The sequence below is a fragment of the Mustela nivalis genome (assembly GCF_964662115.1).
Source record: "Mustela nivalis genome assembly, chromosome: 17".
Taxonomy (NCBI): Eukaryota; Metazoa; Chordata; class Mammalia; order Carnivora; family Mustelidae; genus Mustela; species Mustela nivalis.
In genome coordinates this window covers 27,928,203-27,954,228 of record NC_139036.1, presented here as the reverse complement: position 1 = coordinate 27,954,228, position 26,026 = coordinate 27,928,203, and the positions used below count along the sequence as shown (strand labels likewise).

At 38.5% G+C, this 26,026-nt stretch overlaps 1 protein-coding gene and 1 long non-coding RNA gene across 14 annotated transcripts in view; one reads left to right on the top strand and one right to left on the bottom strand.

Moving 5' to 3' along the window:
- Positions 1-26,026, bottom strand: part of BCAS3 (BCAS3 microtubule associated cell migration factor) — a 584,337-nt gene that overhangs the window by 192,721 nt on the left and 365,590 nt on the right. The window lies entirely within an intron of this gene.
- Positions 7,138-17,541, top strand: LOC309851487. Its single transcript, XR_014304799.1, has 2 exons — positions 7,138-9,572; positions 9,604-17,541. It is a non-coding gene; the product is annotated as an uncharacterized lncRNA (long non-coding RNA).

Below are 26,026 nucleotides of genomic sequence, written 5' to 3'. Positions count from 1 at the left end.
AGTATACTAAAAATGAAATAACTTTTCCATTTTAATGTGGTTATAAGCTTCCTGCTAGGCAGCAACCTAATTGAGACTTTTGATGTTAGTTTTTTTAAGACATGCTATCCTTCATCATCTGTAGAGTATTTTAACTATAGATCTCTTGCAGTCTTCCTCAAGTTGACAGAGGGAAGGGGGAAGGGGTGGGAGGAGGAAGGCCACTTTATCAAAGTCAGTGGAAATACAAGGTATTAATTATGTTAAATGAAGAAATATGGGCATTTGGTTACTTTTGTGGGTCAGAAATATTTTAATCTGTCGCTGCCAGCCGGCTGCCTCACCCTGAACACCCCTGCACTTATATCAGTTGCAGGAACACATCAAAGTTCCAAACTGTGAGGAAAGCAGCCACCAAGTAGGGCTTTCCCCACCACCCCTGCTAACCCCTCCCTCTTCACCCTCTCCCCTAACCCTCTCCACCCCGCCCCCACCAAGGTCACAGTTTTAACTAGCAAGACCACAGCATTATCCACTACAATTGGTAATAAGGCCACGACCTTTTTTTTACATTTTGGAAATATAGATGTTAGAAAAATTGGTAAACCCTTGGCCCAAGGCAATAAAAAGAAAAAAAAAGCCCTCATAAATAAGAAATAAAACTTTTGTGATATTTAGAAAAGAAAACAAATGGTGTACTCAATTGCTCTCCGTCAAAGCAGAGTTGGCTCACACAGATGCAGCTGACTTCTAAGCTTTGCTAAGACGGCCAAGCACACGGTCCAGCAGCAGAGTTACAGGGAGGGAAACATAAATGTCGGCTTCCACGCCCAAACGCATTAAGGCAACACTTGGAAACTCTGCATATGAACAGTCAAGAAAGCCAATAGCTATTCTGTAAATGCAACATATTCTCTATAAGACCTGGATAGGGACTTATTCAAGGTCACCCAGCAACAGTTTAAAAATTCACTCAGACTATTTTGTAAAATTTTTCTGATCAAGGAATCAGATAGGTTAAGAAGTCAGGTTACTATAATATGGTGTGATAATTGTAAAAATAAACAACATTAAAAAACCAGCCCAACCACACTGCTTTTGACCAAAAAAGCAACTTTTTAGTGAACTATACTTCCCTGCACTCACTTTATATTTTTTAATCTAGTTGCCTATAATGATTTCAGACAGATGCATTTATAGATGATTCTAATTTCAAGATAAATCTTTGATTTAAATAAAAATCAAAGATAACTACCAATTTTCTCTTCTACTTCACTTTCAGAAAATTTGCAAAGCAATTAATTTAACCATGGTTCAAATTTAAAGAAACGGATCCTCTCCATATAATAGGCAAACAAAATTTACCTGTTCTAGGGCTGGGTTTTGAGAGTTCTCATGTTTGAATTTTTTTAAAAACAGGAACTCATCAGAGTAAGGTACAAAAATCCTGTGATTGTCTTTAAGCTTACATTTCATGATGGTAAGTAAAGAGGGGGACATCTTTTAGGTAAAAATCCCCCCCCACCAAAAAAAACCCCAAATACAATAACTAAGCCCACAGAACTCAAGTGAAAAGACAAAGGCCCTCCCTCTCCCTGCCTCTGAAAAGAAACTATGAAGCCAAAGGCCTTTTCACTATTGTTGAGTCACTGCGGACTTACTGAAATGTGTGCACTTCACTACAGCCTTCCGCATCCTCAAGGATGTTAAAACTACACAAGATATCTATCTAAAGATACTCATTACAGAGCTGCATGAATTTTTTCTAATCCTAATTCAATAAAAATCCACATACCATGAGTCAGGCTTACCGACTGGTGTTCAATCAGGAATAAAAGGATTTAGAAAGACATTCACCTGCAATCACCTCACAATCTTCTTTATCATTTCACATACTACTTCTTGGAATAAAAGCGCTATGATAGGACATTTTACTTGTGTTGATAATTAATTGTTGCTAGAAGTAACAGCTCTCGCCACAAAGAATTTAAAAGTAAACAAAACGAAACCTTTTCAAGCTGACCCTGGGTATACCTTCTCTGATATTAAACCATAGCAACATTCAATTTTGAAAATAAGCAGAAGTAAACATATTGATTTTCTGTTCCTATGTGTAATTCTTACTGAGTAGTCAAAGGCAAAAAAAAGTCGTAGCTGAGACAGTGAAGACTATAACTCTATTCTCAGGCTCTAAAGGAGAAGATTTATGAATACATATGGATTCATAAGTTTGTGCTTTAAATGAGAAAAATTATGGTTACATATATTTTGATTTGTTGATGTTAAATTGTGTCAAGAAAATACGCAAGCTGATATATAAATAATTTCTACCTATATATACACGTAAGAAAATAAATACATTTCTGACAATACAACATGTGAACTTCCTATCAAATTTCTGAGCTTTTAGCAATTTGGTTTAGCCATTTGGTTATTTGCTAACTTTTGCATTTGTCTGTATCTTTCAAATATAGAAGCCTCTTATATTAAACAAATGTAGTCAGACTAGCCTGGCTTTTCCACTGATGTCTAAATAGAATTCCTTTACTAGAGCTTCCCTACTGCCTCATGTACTACCCCTCTCTCTCCCTTTAAGCAAATAACAGTTATCAGTCAACTGGCTATTTGTGTAACTTGAATTTCATTGTTAGGAGAGGAGTGTGGAAATTATTCAAAAGTCTAGATAAAGAGAGCCTGATATTTGAGGCATTATTAACACAATCTGTCTAACGTCAGTTAAAGATTCACTACTAAACATTACCAATTATAACAGCTACATGAATTCAGTAAAATACTTTTGAAAAAGGTACCAGCCTTGTATGTCTAACTTGATTTTTAAAATGACTCAGATTTAGCTTAACTATACGAAAGCAGCCGACGTTATTACTAAAACAAATACCAACCACAAAAAGCCATGCACATATTCTAGCACTCTTTCTAAAAAAATGCCTGAAACACTTGAAAAACTTGGCATAAGATACAGTCCTAACATTACTAGAGTAAGAATTCATCTCCCAGATTTGAAAAACAGGAAAATAAACCTTTCCATGGATATAGAAAAAATATCCAAGTATAAACAAAATATCCATGATTAAATAAAACTTTACGTGATTAAAACTGGCTAGCATTGTATGAAATTAATGCTAATGGTTCATCATAGTCTTGTTTGCATGTTTAACATCTCCCATGGAAAAAAAAAATTAAAAAAAAAAAAAAGACTTGCAGGAAGGAGAAGCAAAGGGAAAACTAAAGTCATACATGGTTAAGGATGGAGAGAGAAGAAATATCCCATCAGCCAGATTTAGACAATAGCAGTTTCCAATGTTGGGTCAGGAAATAAGGTAGTTAGAGAAAAGTTGCAATCTAAGGAGAAAACACTTTTAGGAAATGGCAAAAATTAAAACAGAAGTAGATATGTAAAATAGATGAATGAAGACAAGGTCTTCCTGCACCAAGGGAGTTGTTTAGGAGAAACAGTGTCCGTTTGTGGCCAGCGATAATACTTTCCATTCAATAGAGTTTGCAGCTTGCTGATTCATATGATTGCAGGCTGGCGCCCTGCTGGCGAGCCTCTCCACTGAAATTAAATCCACTCTCTTCAGTTATAAATTATAATGCTCTATAAACAACACTCCCATTGGGAATGGGGAGAGCGAGAGAAAGAGAGGAAGAGAAGGAGAGGGAAGAGTGGAAAAACCAGGGAGGGAGAGAGGGAGGGAAGAAGAAAAAAAGAGCTGGAGAGGGAGAGCATTTCTGCACCGTCCACTCACTGTTTAATGTTCTGCTCGTCTGCAAAAACGAGGAGAGCAAGTCTTCCACAGATAGCACTCCTGCTGTAATTCCCACACTGTTTGATGTAGAGCCCAGAAAGGAAAGGGGGATAGTAATGGGAGGCTACGAGGAAAAGCACTTAGAAATCAATGAGTATGCAAGAAGGAGAAAAATAGATTTTAGACATGGATTTTGCAAATATATTATTGAATGTATCTCTGGGGTCCCAAGGGAGACCCAAAATAAAATTCCCGATTCTACTTAGATAAATTAGATCTACACGTTGTGCATCTTTTGATATCCAAATCAATCAGTGATAGTCCCTCAAAATGCATGGGGGGGGGAAGGGGGGAGCAAAGGAAACAGAGGAAAGCGAAGATGAAAATACTCATGCCTTCACGGCCACAGACAAGGAGTCCGTAGCAAAAAGAAAGTTCAATGATTTGCTCACCCGCAGCACCCAGAAATTAACCATACTTCTTGGGTTTTTTGTTTATGAATACCTATTTCAGAATTCAATGCTAAATTCACAGGAAAGTGAACCTCAGTTGTCTCATGTTGTAGAGGTTTTGTTTTGTTTTGTTTTGTTTTAAGGTGGTTTCAAAAGTGGAAAAAATGGCAAATATTTGGTGTTGCCAATTAGCTAAATAACTTGGGGAAGAGCCCATGAGGGCTGTTCCAGATGCAGCAGCTTCGGGGCATTAACTTCTACCCACAGCCCAGGTTTCTCTGGTGTGTGTGTGAATCTTCTTTAGGAGGGATTTATGCTGCGAAGCAGGGAAGAAACCATTATTGTCATATGCCAATCAGCATTCTGAGGAATCACGTTCACGGGTTACTCATCAACTATAAAAGGACATGGTTCCGTAAGAAGAAAATATTTAAAATATTTCTTACTGAATGATGAGCCTGGACATAAAAATGGAAGGGAAGGCAGGAGCTGGAGGGGTGAGAGGAGGAGGGAGGAGGCAGAGGAGAAGCCTGTTCAAACCTAGGTCTGAACATGATTTAGGGAAAACAGCAAACCTTCAAAACCCCAAGGTGCGCTTCAGGTGAGGAAACTTCCAGGGAACCAAATCCCCCCCCAAACACAGACTTCTGTTTCTCTATCTCACTGACGCATACCAAACACTGCTCTCATTTTTCTTCCAAAGCAACACGATAAAAGCAAGCTGCAGCTTTCTACTGAAATCACGGAGTGAAGAAGGAAAGGAAAGGTGACAGATCCCGGTTTTAGACATAAAGTAATTTTACCAGGCTAAATTCCCAATCCTGAAAAAAAAGGCTTCAAAATGGAAACACTGACCCAAACCTTAACTAGAGAATTAGGTTTAGGAACAACTCAGAGTTTACGCTTTCTTTCTTTTTTTTAATGTGTCCGGCTGTCTCTCTCTGTCTCCCTGCTTTTGGTTGTGGTGCATACCAAGTAAATTATTTGCTGATAGGTGAATCTCAGCAAATGCGTTTCTTCCTTTGAATGCCTGGTGAGCTTGTTGGGAAAAGTCATTTAAGTCACTTAAAACAATCCCATGAAAAGTAAAACTCAATTCTGAAATAAGAGTATAACTTAGAGCTAAAAAATAAATTAAATAAAGGAAACATTAAAAGATAAATGGAGCAGGATGCTCTGTGGCTGAGGTAATCTGAGTGGAAAGGGAAGAAGGAGGGTTACGTTAATAAATGATTAAAAGGCCTTAACAAGGGCCTATCAGGTTGACCAGGAAAGCATTCTTCTCCTCGGCTCCTCCTGGAGACCACCTTTTTTACATTTGTTCTCAATGCTGATCAATATGGTTTTCATTTGCTGATTTCCATAATGCCATATGCGATCTGCCAGCCTGACACAATGAAGCTGGAAAGAGCTGAAGTCATTTGAACATTCTCGCTTATATGACTGTCGCCGGTTCACCAAATGCCTGATATTTGAAAGCCAATATTTTCCTTTTGCTTATTGACAAGTACCAGAGGAGTCTGGCCCTAGACACGTGTAAAAACTCCGCATTGGGTGGCAAATTTAAATAAGATTCAAGTTAGGTACTACACTTTCTCTGTATTACTTTTTTTTTTTTTTTTTTTTTGCCGCCACACTTAACCTATAATTTAAGTTTGATTAAACAGAAAAAGACAAGATTGGAGTGTGAATTATCCATGTTTGAGCACAAATGTTCCCTTCTGCTGATAAAGCAAGAAATCCACTGAGTGGATTTCCACTTTCTGAGTGGAAATCCACTTTCTTGAATAAAATTCTTTTATTCAAGAAAGAATAAAGCACAAATATTTTCCGATGCCACCAAATGCTCAGGGTACATTTATTTTTTCCTGTAAAGAATCAATCTGGTTGGCCCACTACTATGTGTCTCCAAGAACTTTCACCAGAATTCATATCAAACTATGTTGACTAATTTTTTTACTCTGTCAAAGTTACTTGAATCCATGCTCTAGGATGTTGAAACAATTTTATCATGTGTTCATTTCTTACACTTTTTTTTTCCACTGCGTAGTAAAAGGAGCTTGTTGAGGTCATCTCACACTAGTGAACCACACACAAACCTTCCATGAAGCCTGAAATGTCTCATTAAAAATTCCATTTTGTTTATTGGTCACATTTCCATACTCAAAAGACCGTTTCAAGTAAAAATGCAGACAGGAACACATTTCTGAAGTGACTTTTGTCTTTTGCAAGCCAAACCAAAAAAAAAAAAAAAAAAAGTTTGCATTCAAAGTAATATTTCAAATTTACCTTTAAAAAAATGAGATTATAAGGAGTGCCTGGGTGACTCAGTGGATTAAAGCCTCTGCCTTCAGCTCAGGTCATGATCCCAGGGCGCTAGGATCAAGCCCGCATTGGGCTCTCTGCTCAGCGGGGTGCCTGCTTCCCCCTCTCTCTCTGCCTGCCTCTCTGCCTACTTGTGATTTGTGTCAAATTTTTTAAAAAATGATATTATATTTAGTGCTGGATGTATTAGAACTGGATGTATTCCTTTTTAGTACACTGAACACATTAAGTAATAAATATTCCAGTGATTAACCAAAGTCATGTTTTAGTTCTCAAGAATGTGAAAAGTCTGTAGTGGGCAGTGCTGTCCCGGAACTACGAAAACAGAATCTCAGAATTTCGCCAAAAAATTTTCCTGAGTTTTCCCAAAAAGGTGAATGTGTCATGACTGAGTCAGACCCAAAGTTTTAAAAATAGTTATATCTCCAAATATTGTATTTGTCCTGACTCGTAATTCACAATCTCTGCTTGCTGTATTACATTAGTCCTTCCTTCCTTCCTTTCTTCCTCCCTCTCTTCCTTCCCTCTTTCCTTCCCTTTTTACACATGCTCATCCAATGAAGGGCATGGCTGGCTCAAAACAAAGTGAAGGAAGGCAATGTGACAAATATCTAAAAGAAAGGTTCTTAAAGAGAACCAAGTGGTCCTAAGGAATGAACAAACACCAAGCTTCCTTACTCAGTCCTTGCTTCCCATCTCTAAAAGAATGAATTATTGTCCATCCATTTTCCTTTCTCATAATTCCATTATCAATGAGAAAAGGACATTAAAACAATAACCCCCTTAAACTGGCTCATTTCAGAACATGGATTGTTCAAATTCGTTGATGGTGGTGGTTGTTTTTTAAGTCCTTTGGAAAAGAGCAGCAGATTCTACTCCCAAATGGGAAGACAGAAGTTCGAACATGTTTGCTAAAGAATCTTATAAATGCTGTTGAGTTTTGATATAAAAGTTGATAAGATGCAAACAGTGAAGCTTAGCAAAAAACAAGAAAACAAAAAAATCAATACAAGGATTCTACAGGGATACAGTGGTGGAGAGAATGCATTTCAGGGGCCTGCTCTGTGACTCTGAAATTTTTGGCTTAAGGTAAAAGGATAAAAAATATGCAGTCTGTCTAAAAGTACCAAGTTATTTTCTCTTATGAATTCCAAATTAAGTAAATGGTAGAGGTCACATTACTTAGGGCGTTTGGAGAAGTCAGATCTTTTATGCACACAGGCATTGCTTTCCCTCTCATATTCATAGTAAAAACAGTAACACAGCAAATGGACGGAGAGAAAAGATAATGTTGCCTACATAGGAATGTAGAAAGGCAGGAGTGATATTCTCAAAGTCTAGTGACCAGTGGCAGACTGCCCTATGAGAGCTTTAGCTACTAACATTTTGCTTTACTTGAACCATGATTACCACACAGAGACAGGTCAGATTAACACTCTCCTATATCAAAACATTATGGTAACAATAGGTTAGTCAGAACACTTGAATAGACTCTCATAAAAGATGTAATCACAATCAGAATAGACTTCTAAAGTGAGGTAATGAGTGGGAGAGAGGCAAAGGCCACTCATATGTGCAGAAGTAACAGGAAGAGAAAGAGGGCTCTATGTACAATTGACAGGTGAGAAACCCATCCAGGTTCTTCTGAGCTCTAATGAATTCGGGAGGATGAGAAAAACTGAGTTAGAATAGGATGACAGAAGAACATTGCTTAAATAAGAAGGAAAGGAAATCTCTCCTGCAATGTCCATATAGCACAAATAACAACAGTTTACTAACAAATGGTTCCCTTGTAGAGAAAAAAAAGTCTCTGGGAAGCTGTCTGTAGAGCCCTTGCCTCAGATGGGACAGGGCAATCATGATTCACTGCTTTGTAGAAGGAAGTGTACCAGCAAATGAGAGGGCACCCTTCTTTCCAAAAGGAAAATGACCAGGAATTTGCAGTATTGGGATAGTTATGGTCTTTTATGATTTTAAACCTACCCTAAAGATCTCATCCTCTTCATAACAAAATGAAACATGCAGCTTAGAACTGGATGTCTTGGGGTGCCTGGGTTGGTTCAGTCAGTTAAGCATGTGACTCTTGGTTTTGGCTCAGGCCATGATCTCAGGGTTCTGGGATCGAGCCCTGTGCCCACCTCCATGCTCAGCAGGGAGTCTGCTTGGGATTCGCTCCCACTGCCCCTACCCCCTGCTCACACGCACTCTCTCTCTCTAAAATAAATAAAAATAAATATTAAAACAAACAAACAAACCTGGATGTCTAGCCCTTCCTCTTATCTCCTCCCAGTTCAAAGGGCTTGCATCTCTTACTAGCCAACATCCTCTGAGATCTGTTGTTAGGGTCAACACATTCAAACCTCAGCACCATCTTCTTTGTTGAGTTAGCTTTTCCTTGGATAAATCGACCTGGTCTACCCACCATTGCCACTCCGCTTCCTGTCGTGACACTGCTTTCCGTGGGCAGACAGCCCTTCCTGTGCTGTGTTGTGTCCCTTTGTGGGGGTGGGTGCCTGCCACACTTCTTAGAAAAAATCAGGCAGGCTCAGGACTGTGCACTATGTCCGCGTGGGCGCACAGTGCCCCAGCTGCCAGCTGTTGTCCCCATCGCCACATCTGCGGCACTGGTAGGGGTGTCTGGAAAGCAGAGTCATTCAAAGCGTGGGGGCTGAACGATGGAGAGCTTTCGAAGTAATGAGAGGAGCTGCAGAAGTCCTTAATTTTTTTTTTTTTTTTTTAAGTAGCAGCAGTGAAGTTAAAGAAGCAGAAGAAACAAGAGGAAGTAAGTTGTAGGCAGTGGTCATTGTGGTCACCACATCCTTCAGTGACAAGCTGGAAGGGAGGTGAAATCCAGTGGTCTGGATGTAGCTACACAGAATTCTGTGGCTTGAGGGCCTTATCATCAGTAGAGATTTACTCCCCTTCACCTGGGCTCCCAGGGAACTCTGAACTACAAAAGAGGGCTTGAGCAAGGGTGGGAAACCAAGATCTTGAGTTACAGAAGGATTTATAGTCAAGTGTAGCCAGTGAGAAATGAAATGATGAAGTAAGTACCTTATTAGTAATGCTCAGGTCAGGACCAGGTCAGGGTGGGTTAAGACAGAAGAGCCCTGTCGCAAGCTCCAGAAGGCGCCTCGATGGCTTAAGACATTTTAAGGAAGGCCTCAGTGTCCTTAACTCTAAAATACCAGAGACCCAATCTAACTATTAGGAGTCTTACAAAAGCAAATCCAAGGGTAATCAACTAAATTAACTAAGCTAAATTGTAACTAAATTACAAGGAGATGAGAAACAAATCTGTTGAAGGCAGATAAAAGAAAAGACTGTCAATTTCTGGAATGACTATAAACACTCTGCCGGTAGCCGCAAGTCTATTTCTAGAGCAGGTAGGGCTCTATCACACATCGGGTCTGACTGTTGCCACTTTCCAGTCCATGTGGGTGGTGGTTATTATTTTTAATGTATTCCTACTTCAATAAGTCATAAATAAGCTTACCTATTCAAATGACCACAATAAATGATGAGAAATAGCACACTGACCCATAAGCAGCAAAGACCCAGAAGGCAACACTTAAAACATAAACTGCCAACAGCAACCTGATCAGGTTTCATAAATCAGAGCAGCAATGGCCCTAAAGAGTGGGAATGAGAGCTCCAGTAATTGCAGCCTTCTGTCTGGGCGCATACTGTAAAAACAGCCACAGTAAGCACTCCTACTGACCAATCAATAGACTCCTATTAACCTCCTGGCCAATTACAGGATGATTGGCTAAGCAAACAAAGAATTATTGGCTGTTTAGTTGGGACTTTATTCAGGCCTCTCTCTTCCCCTGTTTCTCATTCTTTTCCTCCTCTGTTCCCCACCCCCTTTCCTGTTAGGAAAAAACATCTGCAAACACCTGATATTCATCTACGTCTCTGCAGTTGTACAGTCTTGTTAAATTGTTACCACCTTTTCCACAAGCAGTTTTGGCAATTAACCTCATGGCCAGGGACTTCAAAGAAAACAACTGTTGAGTTTAACCTCTCTGAGCTACCATAGATTCTTTTATGATTTTTCCTGAAACACTTTCATCCAGAGAGGAAAAAATGCAGACTGATAAAATTAATGTTTATTTTAATATTTGGTTAATTTATTAAGAAGATAAACGCCTCAGATGTTGGCCATAACGTGGCACACTCGCTTCTCAAAGTCTCCACTGAGTGAGGTTTTATTTTAATTTACATTCCCAACACATGTGTGCTTCTCTGCTCTTCCACAAATCCTACATTTGCTGGAATCCAAGGATTTGATACATTTGACCCTCTCTTGCCCCTGTACACAAATCTCTCATATGTTTCTCAAAACTGTTTAAAAGTTCAGAATGAAAAATGCATGTAAAATTAATGCTAAGAACCAAAGTTGCCATTAAAAATCTATTTTCATTTTATATTTTTACCCTCATAGATACACTTTTTACATTAAAAGCAAGGCTAATCCCCAACTCTCATGAGAATAAACTACTAGCAATAAAGATCAAAATATATGACTGAACAAGCAATACAATTCTTCTTGAGTAATCTTGTGGCCTAAGTGTTTCAATGCAATTTATGCTATGTAACCAGCTTTTTACAGCTGTATATAATAATAATAATGGGCCTGATCCTACCAGCTGAAAGCAGGTTTGTGGAGGTGTGTTAACTCCTTCAGGCCACAAAGTTCATTTAGAATTTTAACAAAAGTGCTTAAATATTTAGTAGATCCTGAGAACTGATGATTTCTCCTCTCTCTCTGGCAAGGTCAGGCCTTATAAAATTGCCACTAATACTTTTGCCACTCTTTGTGAAACATGATGAACTCTACATACGATTTAGCGTTATTTGTGTAGCTTTTCTAGAAGTAATATGAGGTTGAAATAATAAATCCACAGCAAAGGAAACTGCCTTTTTAAAAAAATTTTATTTATTAATTTATATTGACAGACAAAGATCACAAGCAGGCAGAGAGGCAGGCAGAGAGAGAGGAGGAAGCAGGCTCCCAGCTGAGCAGAGAGCCCAACGCGGGGCTCGATCCCAGGATCCTGGGATCATGACTTGAGCCGAAGGCAGAGGCTTCAACCCACTGAGCCACCCAGGTGCCCCAGGAAACCGCTTTTGTTTGATAGTCACAGTCGCCAACACCTTCATGCTATCATTAATCCCACGCCCTGCCAAAGGCAATGAGTAACTGTTCTCTGGAAGATGAGACTCTGGTAGAGTACGACCTGATGTGATAATTTTGATATGGGCCTGGCTTTAATTATCATCAAAACTGCCAAAAAACTGCCAAAAAAATATCACCAGCACCACCCCCACCCAGTGAATCTACAGAAAACAGCAAAGAGCAGAGTAGCGCTGTAGCTTCTGGAGACAGACCCAGGGTAGTATTCCACTTTTGCTATGTATTAGCTGTGCTGAAGGGGGGCGAGTATAAATAATTATGCTTATTTTGCTGGGATGTTGTGAGAATAAAATGAGGTTGAGTATATAATGTAAAAGTCACAAACTTTTACTTGGCCTATACTGTTTTTAAAATCAGGAAATATCCATAAAACATGTGAATTTCCTGTCTCTCTTGACTAAATGGAAGGTTTGGCAACGCCAAGCCCACATTTCTGCAGCAGTGACACGGACTGCAGTAGCGGGAACAACCTGAAACACAAGTCACTTGCCATAGCCCCACCGCTTAAACTCTGCCATCGGAGATTCTGATGTTTTACACTCTGTTTGAAACAGAGTTTGGAACAGTGTCAGATGCAAAATGTCTGGTAATAATAAATACCCAATAAAAGGGAGGTATTATAAGAAGAGCTACCACATCAAATTGATGGAGGTTTCTCAGATACCAAGTAAACGTTTTATGCCGCAAATAATATACTCAGCTCTGGAAATAAAAAACAAAAGACTCCCATGTGTTTACATATATGCATAAGTGTTGTTTTCCAAACCTTCCAAATAATCTCTTTACTGGTCTAAAATTCCTATAGCATTTACTTTTTCTAATGCTTCTGGAATTTAGCAGAGTACTACCTTGTATTGGTATTTGCATCCCCAACCAACTTGTAAGCTCCTTAAGTGTGTATTCCTAAAGCGTTGTTGAGAACATAAAAATACCTCTAACTCAGACAATTAGAGAAATGGCCAGTCTTAAACAAGGGAACAGGTGAGTTATACTTAAGAAGAATACTTGTTGAGTGGCAGAAGTCTGTTAGGGCTACTTTGAAGGAAGAAACACCTGCAATTAGGAACACTGTATACAACTAGCTGCATATATCGAAGTGTTTGAAATGCTTTCATTTTCTTCAGTTAGTGAATGGTCTCCTCTGAAATACGATTTAAAATACTGCTGGCATAACAAACTTTACTCACAGTTAGTTCAAAGATCAGCAACAATTGAGCATAGTCACACATCCTGAATCAGTGGGATCCAAATTAGGGACTTGATTTTGTTCTCATCCATAATCCCATCCTTTTGCTGTGACTGTGAGGGTCACAAGGAAAGAAAGTCTGTTTGGAAGAGCAAAGCCTAGAATTCAAATCCGCCTTCTTAGCTCAGGATTTTGTCATGTTTTGTTTTTTGTTTTTGTTTTTTTTTAATGGGGGAGGGGTCGCGGGAGAGGGGTAGAGAGAATCCTAAGTAGGATCCACGCCAGGCACAGAGTCCTATGTGGGGCTCGATCTCACAACCCTGAGATCATGACCTCAGCTGAAACCAAGAGTTGGACACCCAACCCGCTGAGCCATCCAGACGCCCCCAGGATTCTGTCATTTTTTTACCTTAATTATAGTCTTACTTTCAAAGCCATGAAAACAACCTACCAATTTGATTAGGTCATTTTACACATCTGGGGGAGGGAGTGGGTAGAAACACTCCTAAGAGGTCATTTTAAAGAATCTGTGTTTGAAACCAATTTTGAGACTGATCCAAATTGCACGTAAGTGTCCAAAAGCATGTAAGTGTCCAAAAGCACATAAGTGTGCTTGCACTACGGAACATTAATGTGCCAGCTGCCTGCCTGGGGTAGACTGGATGCAGAAGGATGGGTCCTCTGCAAAGGACTTGAAGGCATTGCAAGGAAAGGGACAAAAATATGTCTCCACCAAGAAGATAAAAGGCAAGCTCAAATTCCTGGGGTATCTTCGAAGCAGCCAGGGATGGTTTGGTGGGGGTTTTTTTGCAAACAAGTGGCCTGGGCTGAAATTTGTGAGAGAAGGGAAAAATGAAATATGTCATGTACATGAAGTTCAAATCAAACCTCAAACTTCCTCTGTCCACTCTTGTTAAGTAGACTTTCATATTAAACAGAACTCTCCAGAGAGAAAAGTGATTTCTGGTCATTCTCATCGCAATATTTGGCTTTTTTCTTTTTTTTTTTTTTTTTTTTTTAATCCTTTGTCAACTTAAGAAAAAGGGGGAGGGATATTTGTGCTGAACATTTAAGCACAATTTTTAAAAGAAACTTTAAATGACACAAAGGTCTGGTGCTAGGCTGTACAGTTCAATGAACTCCCGCACAGATCAGCAAGATGGTTGGAAATGCCTCTCTCCGTCTGTTTTTCATCTCCAAAGTCTGTGTACTCAGTAGAGTGTGAAGAGAGCCTCTCTTCTCTTCAGAACATTCTCCCAATGGTCCTGCCCCATCCCCCACTCCCTCTCCATAGCCCCTGCAGCAGAGAACAGGAACTAGAGCAAATGCTTTTGTGAATTAAGAGATCTTGTGAGCGTAAATTTGGTCAGGCTGCTCCTTTCTGCAGGCCAGCCCCTGCTGCTGCCCCAGGATGTGAACTGTCAGTTTGCATAGCTGGTGATGAGTTGCAGAACCATCAGCAAAGGTGAAGACGGCAGAAACAAGAAAGATTCAAGACTGGTGGAAATCATTTCACAAGGAAAATTTCAGCCATCAGTGGGAGGAAGCTTTGAAAAATGCTGCCATTTCCGAGTCAGAATGAAGGAAAAATTAAATTACTGCCGGTGAGGCGAGCCAAAGTTGCATCTCCCTCCAGGGAGAGTTTTGATAATGGTAAACATTTGACAGCTGGCCTGGAGTTGTTATCTTGTTCTAACAGTTGTTATGGTCTAAATGAATATTTCTGATAAGGAAATAGAAAGAAAAATTTAAACACTTTTATACTTTTATGTTTTAAACCTTGTGGTGGCGAGCCAAACAGGTTTCGAGCAATTTGTCACTCAGGGCCTACTCAAAATCCTGTAATGATCCTGGTCTGGAAATCTTACCGGTATCCTAATTTCAGTTAATCTACATGAAGTAATCCTTTGATGTACAATCAACTTACTAAGAAATTATCTTTAACCTCTAGTTTCTTCAGTGACTCAAAAACAATTCCAACCATTGATGGGGAGAAGAAAATAAAGGGTTAATTAAGGCAGACGTAAATGCTCAAGAACTTAAAGCTCCCAAGAACTGGGCAGAGAAATGCTGTGCTGTTAAAGAGCTTGGGTTTTGTTTTTTTTTTTTTTTTTTTTTTAGCTATGGAGGGTCAATGTTAGAAAAATCTAATCTTTCCCGAATCCTGTTATTTTCGTGAACAATATTGGGCCAAACATTTTAGATAGGTAATAGATAAAGCAGCCGACATTTTAAACTTAAAAAGGATTGCTTATTGGATGCCTCCTGAGGGTTTCGCATTGCTAAGATGTAGAGTGCATGAAGAGATATTTCATTATAAAACACTCGCTCAGTTCCTAAATATAGCACAAGAAAACAAGTCCGAGTTATTGTCTGAAATGTTCCAGGTCTTCATAGGCATTGGATCTATTATGGTATCTAGACATAAGCATAAGGAGGCTCAGAAGAGGTGGGAAGGAGTCCAGTTGCCTTATATGGAGTTGCTGATGGATGTGTCTTCAGAGAAAGAACTGAAGTCCTGAGAATACTAGAACCCCCTCAATCTGCTTTAAAAAAAAAAGGAATAACTACCCTTCTACCTTACTGCCTCTGACATTCTACTAGATGGGAGTTTACCGATGGCCAAAATATAAGGACAAGGGCAAATGAGTAAAGAGAAGAAAGGAATCAGGAAACAGCCCCGCTCTGGAATGAATAAAAACTTAGAAATCATTTTTAGAAAAATTTTAGAAAATTTGAGCTTTGCTTGTCTAAAATATAATTGACACGATGTTATGAGCATTTAGTATTTACCAGTCAGAAACAAACTCAACCGGCCTTTATCCTCAAGCAGTAGGAAGGCACGCAGGCCGTGGGAATCAGTGCCCCTAATTGGCCAGCATCCTATCTTTCTGTGACTTGCATACTTTAGAATACATTTACAATAATCATACCTGACCAAAAAAAAAAAACTTAACCCAAACTCTTTCCCGTCTTTTCTTTAAAAAACAAAATCAGAAAATCTACCTTTATTCCTATAGTTGTGGGAAGTAAGAGTTCATTACTTTTCCCCCAAGGACCCTGCCCTTCTTTAATACGAAAGTATATAAATCGATATTAAAGTATGGTATTTTGAGAATGTTTCAAAGTAAGGTCAAACTGGTGTTAAAAACCCTACTAGTGAAGGCTAAAATAACAGTCTGGCGGAACAGTCTTAAGTGCAGCTGACTCCAATTACTAAGTACATCCTAGCGATTTTTTTTACTAACAAGAACAATGCAAGCAAGCCTTTGAGTTCAAAAATAATGTCAAAGAGAAGGTACTCATAAGAGAAATTAGATAAATTATCCCAAGACTGCAGCCATGTAGGCAGCTGACAGTTCACTTCACCTTCAGCACTGGCAATGCTGAGTTCTTTCTTTAATGAATAATCAGAAAAAGAACTGAAGGACGTTCTAAGAGGGAACAAATGCTAGAGGAAAGAAAGTGCTCCTTTTGACATCCAAGAGAGTTCTGGATAAGAAACATCCAAGAGAGTTTTGGATAAGAAAACATATACATAATCTAAACACTATAAACTCATGAAAACAGTGCTTTCAAATAAAAACTTAAAAACATTTTTTTATGGAGAATTTTGAACATACACCAAAATAGAAAAAATATATATAATAAAACCCAAGCATCCATGGCACAAGCCAACAACCATCTAACCATGGCCAATCCTGCCCCATCCACATCTACTTCCCCCCTCCTGTATTATTTTGAAGTAAATCACAGATGTCATCAAATCAAACACAGTACATGAAAAAGCAGAGATCCTCCCAAGTACGAGATTCCACAGACCGCCTCTTTCTGCCTTCATCTCCTCCCATAAATCAATTTTTTTCTAAAGATGACTACCTCCCCCCACAACAAACACACACAGGATATTGTTACTGGTACTAACTCTTACTACTCAGGGCACTGTATGAATCGAATAGAGAGAATTCAGACACACAGGACTTTTGTTTTACATGAGGTCTGATGACTTCCATATACCCTTCCATTCTTAAAATTCTACGACTCCTCTGTGGTAACACCACTTTGGACCAGTGTTCCTCTATTACCAAAACTGGGGTCATATCATCTGGCACCAAGGAAGACACAGTGGTTAAGGAAGTATAATGGTTAAGACAATGGCTTTGGTCATTCAGATCTGGTTTTAAATCTGGCTCTGCCAATGACTAACTTTGTGTCCTTGGGCTAGTTACTTAACCTCTCTGAGTCTCTGTCTCCTAATGGCTAAAACTGGAATAATTACTGCCTGGCAGAATTGTCAAGAAGAGTAAATGAAGTAATACGTACAGAGTGCTTATTAGCCAAGAACCTTAATAATAAATGTTAGCTCATTTTTAAAAATTTAGCAATAGACTCTTACATGTGAGACAACAAATAATGAAAAAGGGGTATGTATATGGTGAAAAAGGAGCAAGGAAAGGAGGAAATGAGAGTAAAAATACCCCATTTTTATAAACTGTACTCTCAGCTACCTTCTTTTAAGAACTTGAGTATCTCAGTATAATTGTTTAATGGGATTAAAGATTGTAATTATTTAATGGGATTAGATTAAGCTCATAATTGAAAACACAAGTGATTCAACCTGTCCATAAATATTGATCCTTAAAAAATCAAATGTCCCACACACCAATATAAAGGGCTTTGGTTAAGAATGTAATACTGGGGGCACCTGGGTGGCTCAGTGGGTTAAGAATGTAATACTGGGCACCTGGGTGGCTCAGTCAGTTGGGCGACTGCCTTTGGCATAGGTCATGGTCCTGGAGAGTCCCAGGATTGAGTCCCAAATTGGGCTCCCTGCTTGGTGGGGAGTCTGCTTCTCCCTCTGACCTCCCCTCTCTCGTGCTCTCTCTCTCTCAAATAAATAAATAAAATCTTTTTTTTTAAATGTAATACTGATAAACTGATGCAGACTCAGGATAGACGGGGATGAACTCACTACCTTCCTATATGAACCAGCCACGTCCATTCGTGCAGGTGATGGGGAGTAAAGCAAAGAGAAGTGATCGTGCTGATAATGAAAAGTAGCAACGGCAGCCATGGGGCTCTCACTTGGCTTCACGCCTACACCACTTCAGTATTACACTTTTGAAAAAAAATCACTCAAATGAACAAAGGGCACAGGGAGGCATGCTTTTTGCTTACTTAACATTTGTCAGGACGCTTGCAGATTAGGACAAAATGTATCTTAAATCGCTCACTATCAAACCACTGCATTACCATCTGTAATGTGCCCAATGTCATACAGTCATTTCATACGGAAAAGAACTGATACAAAAGTTGTAAGATCTAGTAATTAAAAATCACAAACTAGCGTTTCACTGACTTTGTAATGAAAGTGTTCTTCTCTCTCTCTTTTGCATTCCAAAGTTTTCTAAAGGTACGCTAAGATGGCCACATGCCAGAGCAGTATTTCTCCGGGATGTGGTGGGGGTAAGGGGAGAGATTGGCAACTTTCATGTGGTTTTACAAATTAAGCCTCAGTTGGTGTGATTACCCGATAAATGTTTGATTGTGATAACCATTTAATGGTTTTCTTTAGTTCTTCCCACATCTATTCAATCCTGCTGCTTGGATAAGCTTTCTAACTTCATCACTCAACCCACCTTAGCATTTTGTTCCTGATCCCCTCTTCCAAATCTTTCACCAGCATGTCCTTCCACGGTCTGGTCCTCACCTCCCTAGATGGCTGGGTCTCCCACAACATCCCTTCCCATAGCCGTTCCTAGAAATCAAAGCAGCTTCTGGTTTGTCCTCACATTAGTCCAGTACATGTATGCCTTGGTGCCTTTGTGTCCTGCCAACAGGAGCCCTTTTCTCAATCTTTACCTATCAAAATTCTACTGATTCCTCAAATTCTAGCTCAAATGGGATCTTTCCTACTCTCTCTGACTTCAGTTAGAACTAGTCTTTTCCTCCTATGCACTCAAAGAGGACTTGATCTGCCCTCTACTATAGTCACTAGAATTTTATCCTTGTCACCCATATGCCAAATTCCTGGAAGTCAGGAAGCATGCTTCTTTCATTTTTTGTACTCCCTACAGCATGGGGGGTGGCAACTTTTAATCACACTGAACTGTGCTGTGTATTTGAGATCTAGGAAACCATCAATAATAGCATTTACATCTTCTCTGATAAGCAGTCCACACAAGGAATTCTTTTAGGAAATTCCTTAATTGGCTCACCAACTCCTGGACATTATGGTTTTTGCTACAGACAAAGCCCCCACTGAGCCCATCTGTTATATGCACAGAATCCAAACAGAGCAGACAGAGTAAGAAACTGAAGAAGGAAGACACATGTGTAAGAGGAAACACCAAAACCACAAATATGGAAACAGTATTTGTGAAAGTCTTTTGGCCAGATCACAGACATCTTTAACCTTATCACACTTCCTTAAAAGGAGCAAGTCAGGAAAAGGGAAAGGGAAAAAAATCTTTAAGCTTATTTTTAAGTCTTCCATATTTTTAGATTAGATCATCTGTAATTCTAAGGAGAATAATTAATAATCTTTAAGAATGTACCTATTGCTTCTCTGCCTTCTGGCTAAAATCAAGTGAAAAAAATGTACCTATACTTCAAAACGTCAATCCCTAGCAATTCATACAAGCTAAGTGCTAGATAAAATAAATATAAATAAAAAATTAACAATAACTCTTGAAAATGCAAAAATAATAAAACTCGTCTCTGTCTCCATTATAATTAAGTTGCTCTTTTCCTAGATCCAACAGACAGGCAAAGGCATAAAATGAGTTTAAGTACAATTTGCCAAAAATTACAGATTAATTAAAGATTGAAGGCCTTTGAAATAATTAAAGATTATTAGAAAAATAGTTGAAGATTGAAGGCCTTTGAAATAACTGTTTTTCTCCCTTTTAAGAATATATTGCTCATGAAAATGCATCAGTATAATATCATATTTATTCTCATCACCATAAATAAAATATTATGGACATGAAAAGAATATTTTAAAACACTGCATCTTCTGAAATACTCAGCAATATACTCAAAGAAGAAAAATTTTGTTAAGTTCCCTAAATGTAGCTGTCACTTGGACCAAGAGTCAAAAAACAAATATTCTAGTAAAAAATTCTAGAATTTCAACAAAGCAAAAGTCTCTTACTGCAATTCTTACTTTACTTTAAATTCTTACTTTAAATTCTTAAATTACTTTTAAATTCTTACTTTAAATACTCTTACTTTAATTCTTAAGCACCTAAAACAATCAAACACATCATGTTATTCAATTTATTCCTCAATGTCTCATCATCCCTCTTTAATGGAGAATTTATCACAATAGTAATCAAGTCAACAGAAAAATACAAAATTGCTTACTAGAAGATGTTTACAAATGTTGAATTAGCACTGAAATGTGAGTTTACTCCCTATAGAGTAATTTTGTCCTCTACAAGTCACAAATCTGATATACAATAGTAACCTTTGAAATTACAATGTGAAAATACATAATCTACACTCTTCCATATGTATTCAGCACTGATAATTTATTGAGTCTGAAACTAGTATCTCTGACCCTGAAGATATTTGCTGGGGTTAAGCTTAGGTTTGTGGTTTTATCAAAGCTAAGACTTCCAAAGCTATCCTGTCCAACACGATAGCCACTAGACACATATGGCTATTCAAATTTCAATTAATTAACATTAAATTAAAAATTCAGTTCTTTAGTTCTCTCAGTCACATTTCCAGTGCTCAATATCATATTGGAGAGCACAGAGATCTAAGTGGCACGTATCTATCACTGTAGAAAGTTCTATTGCACAGTACCCTTCTAAAGATTGCCAGTTTGACAGGTTATAATTTGTTTTAGTGCCATTGCTCCAAGGTAAAGTGAAAGATGGAACCCATAATGCCAACTATTAATTTTCTTTTCTTTCTTTCTTTCTTTTTTTTTTTTTTGGATGAAAATTAGATCTTTATGTTTTAGAATCAATTCCCCACCACCTCAGGATCTAAAGACATGGAAGAAAAAATCAGTGTCCCCTTGGTGTCCTCAAAGAAAACAAACTTAAAAAAAAATCATAGAGCATGTGTGCTGTTCTACAGATAAGAAACTCACTATTTTGAACAAAAATAATGTTACCATTATTTCGAAACTGTTCATATCTACTATCTACATGCACAAGAAGGTTAGCTTCTTGTGGCTAACCTCTGGCTTGTGGAAGCAACATGGTCAAGTGATATGAACACAGGTCTTTACTTTCTTTTTAAAGATTTTATTTATTTATTTGTCAGAGAGACAGAGAGAAAGAGCACAAGCAGGGGAAACAGCAGGTAGAGGGGAAAACAGGCTCCCCACTGAGCAAGGGGCCCGATGCAGGAATCAATCCCAGGACCCTGGAATCATGATCTAAGCTGAAGGTGGACACTTAACTGACTGAGCCACCAAGGTATCCCTGAACACAGGTTTAAAACCAGACAGGAGCTGAGTCCTTTATTCCTTTATACATACTCCCTAGTTTTGTGACTTTTGAGTAAGTTACAAAATCTTTTTGTGTCTGCATCTCTCCAAAAAGTAACAAGCAAAACTCGGGTCAACTTCCCAGGCCTGAAGTTAGTACTAAATAAGATAATGTAAATTTGGTATCAACTAGCACTATATATGACATTAACAGTTGCCCTGGCAACTATTCTAGAAGACAAATAAAAACCACCATAATAACACCATTAGTGATAACTAATAGTAAACCAAATCTTTTTTTTTTATTAAAAAACAGCTTTATTGAGAGATAATTAACACACCATACAAATCATCCATTTGAAGTGTATGATACTTAATTCAACATTTATTCAGCACCCACTATGGGCTGATGACTGCAAAGTTCTAGGGCAGGGGTTCTTAAATGGGGACAATGATGGCCACGGGGAGACATCTGGCAATGTTTGGAGACATTTTTTATTATCACGACAGAGCAGGGGATGGGGGAGGCCACTAATATTTAGTGGATAGAGGCCAGCGATACTGCTATACATCCTACAATTTCATGGGATGACCCCACAACAAAGAACTATTGAGTCCAAATGGCCAATAGTGCTTAGGCTGAGAAACTCTACCTAGGGCTACAAAGGTGAACGGGAGACAATATCTCTCTTATAAGAGCTTGTTGTCTGGTGAAGAAACACAGGTAGAAAAGAGCACAGAATGCTAGGTAAGGTTGCAGAGAAGGGGCGCTTAAACCAAAAGAATGGCAGACCAATAGGAATGTGCTAGGGGTATTCAAGATGGAAAGGAATGATGTCATGCAGAGGGAACAGCATGGAGAAATAATTAGATATATAGAAAGCAGTTCAGAGTTTAAGAGGTTCTGGTAATTCAAATTGGTTAGTACAACACAGTTAGACCTTATCCTGCTTACCGGAGAGAAAAAGTATAGAAGATGAAGCAGGAGAGGTATGCAGAAGCCAGATCATAAAGGTTTTGTACACCATGCTTGGAAAGAGTTTGGATTTGATCTTATAATCAGTGGTTGGCAAACATTTCTGTAATGAGCCAGACAGGAAGTATCTTTTGGCCATATGGTCTCTGTTACAACTCCTCAACTCTGCTATCACTGTGAAAAAGCAGCCCTAGACAATACACAAATGAGTGAATATGGCTGTGTTCCATTAGAACATTATTTATAGCCACTAAAATTTGGCTTTCATATAATTTTCAGGTTTAATAAAACATTCTTCTTCTTTTTATTTTTTCTACCATTTATAAATGTGAAAACAATTCTTAACCCATGGGCTGTACAGAAACAGGTGTTAGCAGTTGTTTGCCAAACCCTGCCAGAGCGAATACATAGGACTCCAAGGTGACGAGTTAGCTGATTAGATAAAAAATGAGGCAGGGCATTTCTCTTTAGATCTCTGGAAGTACTGACCATCCTCTAGCCATTTTCTGCTCAGGAACAAATGGACGTGGGCCCCAGTTTTGTCAATAGCTTGTTTATAATACTTAAAATAAGAGGGTATGCTAACTAAAGGAATAAATAGCTAATTTCAGGCTACTGTGGTGAAATGACATTTACCTAATGCAGATAAAAATTTCTTCATAATTAGTGGGCACTTGACACTGATGTAAACTGATTACTGCAGAAAAGTCATCCTTAAACTAGCTCCCCACCACTAACAGAGTATGTCCTTGATAAGACAATTAGGGTTAAGTGACAAAAAGCACCAACTATTAAGAAAAAGCTCTGTATTTATCATCATTCGTTACAATGAAGATAATACCAAATACCTGACAGTGCCACTATGAGAAATATGAAATGGGGTGCATGATATGTAGCTTAGGTGTTCCCACTATCTCAGATGGTCCTGATGTTATCCCTAGTCAGATTCTGGAGACTTCGACCTACCACAAACTTCATACCTTTAAATTTGGACCTGTTTCCAAGAGAGAAGTCTAATAACATGAATTCAAACTGTGGAGAAAATGTATCACTTTTAATAAATTTTTAAAATATTTTTTAAAAGAATTACCATATAATCCAGTAATTGCACGACTGGTTACTTATCCCCCAAAACCAAAAGCACTAATTTGAAAAGATATATGTACTCCTATATTCCCTGCAACATTATTTACAATAGCCAAGATACAGAAAACACCCAAGTATCCATCAATAGATGAATGGATAAAGAAAATGTAATGAATACATATACTGTAGAATATTACTTGGCCATAAAAAAAAGAATGAAATCTTGCCATTTGTAAAACATGGATGGATCTACAGCGTATAAGGCTAAGTGAAATAAGTCAGAGAAAGATAAAAAACCGTATGATTTCACTCATGTGTGGAATTTAAGAAACAAGACAAACAAAAGAAAAAGAGGACAATCTAAGAAACAGATTCTGTATAGAGAACTGGTGGCTGGCAGAGGGAAGGTGAGGGAGGGAATGGGTGAAATAGATGAAGGGGATTCAGAGTACTCTTATTGTGATGAGGACTGAGTAATGTATAGAATTGCTGAATCACTATACTGTAGACCTGAAACTAACAGAACACTACATTAACCATATTGGAATTTATAGATGAATTAATTAATCAAACATATTTTATTAAAAAAAAACTGTGTAAGAGAAAAGTACAGACTACTAACCTGGAGAAACATTTCCTTAAAAAAACCTGTTTCTCCATGAGTCCAACTTTTTGTTACTTTTAGGAGCCACAGTGGTATACTATGATAATTAAAGCCACTTGAAATCTAAGCAATTGTCTTTTATACCTTTGATATGGCTGACTCTTTATGAATATTTATGATCTTTCTTAGGGACACTAAACCTATGTCAAGAAGATTGTTTTGAGGATTAATTGAGTTGTTTGTAAATTTATTACATGGGGCCTGGTATATAGTATACACTGAATCAATGCTAGGTGTCATTAACTTGAGATGGTATTGTAATCTCTACTTGCATTCCTCTAAATGCTTTACTGTGACAGAGTTCTCCTAACTTTATAATACTTTCCAAGAATTGTAGAACTGAAAGAATCTAGAAATTGTATACTTCAACTCTCATGTTATCTAAATGCACTGACTGACCAAAGTCACACAGGGAGGTAGAGGAGCCTAGTATAAAAGGTGAGGGCTCTGGAGTCAGGCTAGTTTTGAGTCCTGGCTCAACCAGCCCATCAGCTGAGTTAATGCTGGCAAAAGCTCAATTTCCTTATTTATAAAATGGGAACTGAATAAGATAATGCTCACAAAGTACTGAGCACAGTCCCTCTCACCTATTTTTAAAAATCAATAAATAGGGCACCTGGGTGGCTCAGTGGGTTAAGCCTCTGCCTTCTGCTCAGGTCATGGTCTCAGGGTCCTGGAATCAAGCCCCACTTTGAGCTCTCTGCTCGGCAGGGAGCCTGCCTCTCCCTTTCTCTCTGCCTGCCTCTCTGCCTACTTGTGATCTCTCTCTCTCTCTCAAATAAATAAAATCTTTGCCAAAAAAAATCAATAAATAAATGTTCACTATTATTATTGCTCTTCCTACTGTATAATTTTATTTCCTTGATTCGTCTTTGGAAGAAAGGTGGATCAGCTGCTGTGATACTGAACTTGACTCCCATCTAACCCTGCTGCTGTGATACTGAACTTGACTTCCTTCTAACCCTACTGGCTGATCACACTGAACTAAAGCAGACTATTTAAAATACTATTTTCCAAATCAGGCAAACTCTACCTCCTCTCCCTTTTTTGTGTGTGATTCCTTCCTTAGTGCATCTCTCAATTTCAAGTTACTTTCTAGTCTTCTAATGCTTCAAGTCTCTCCCAACTCTGCTCCATGGATCCTGGGGATACATATGTGAAAATAATATGCTAAATATGTCTGTGAAATACTTTGTTAAAGATCAGACAATAAGGAACAAAAGATGGTGTTCTGGAGATTCCGGGCAGTCGTGGGCCAATGAATGTCACAGAAAGAATCCTTCCAATTCGCTTGCTTCAAAAGGCTAAGGAAATAACCTATTTCCTTTTCCCCCTTTTCTATCTGATTTCTCTGATGTGTTCCCAGATACTCAAAGAAAGATTCAGATATCCATGAAATCTTAATATGCCTGTTTGAAGCCAGGAAAAATAAAGAACAGTATGCCAGTATTTAAGACCAGGAAGAGTCCATCAGTACTTGGGGGGAATTTGGTGCAGGCTTGGAAATTACTACAAGAACATTTCTTCCCCAGTTAAAAGGGAAGTAATGTCAAATGGCTCTAATTTGCATGGAATTCTACTACCCTGGAGCATGCTCCTGAAGTAATCCCACGATCTTGGCCATTAGTCCAGCAGCCTGGATCTTCCTCGGTTGCCAGATGAGCTGCAGCAGTCTTTGGCCCTTCCTACAGCCCTTGTACTTGACATCATTTAGCCTAAACTAAGACCTTGACCTCGCCTTTATAGCTGGGGGAAGAGTTCAGAGGAACCGAACCTCAACAGGAACAACATAAGTGTGAAAGACTTTACCCACGTCTTCTCTCAGCGAGTGCTCTTTAATCTTCAATGTTGATCTTTAATCTCTTATGTTCATCAGAATGGAATAACCTCTAATACTCCCTTGTATCTGAGAAACGTTAAGCTCATAATTACTTGCCAT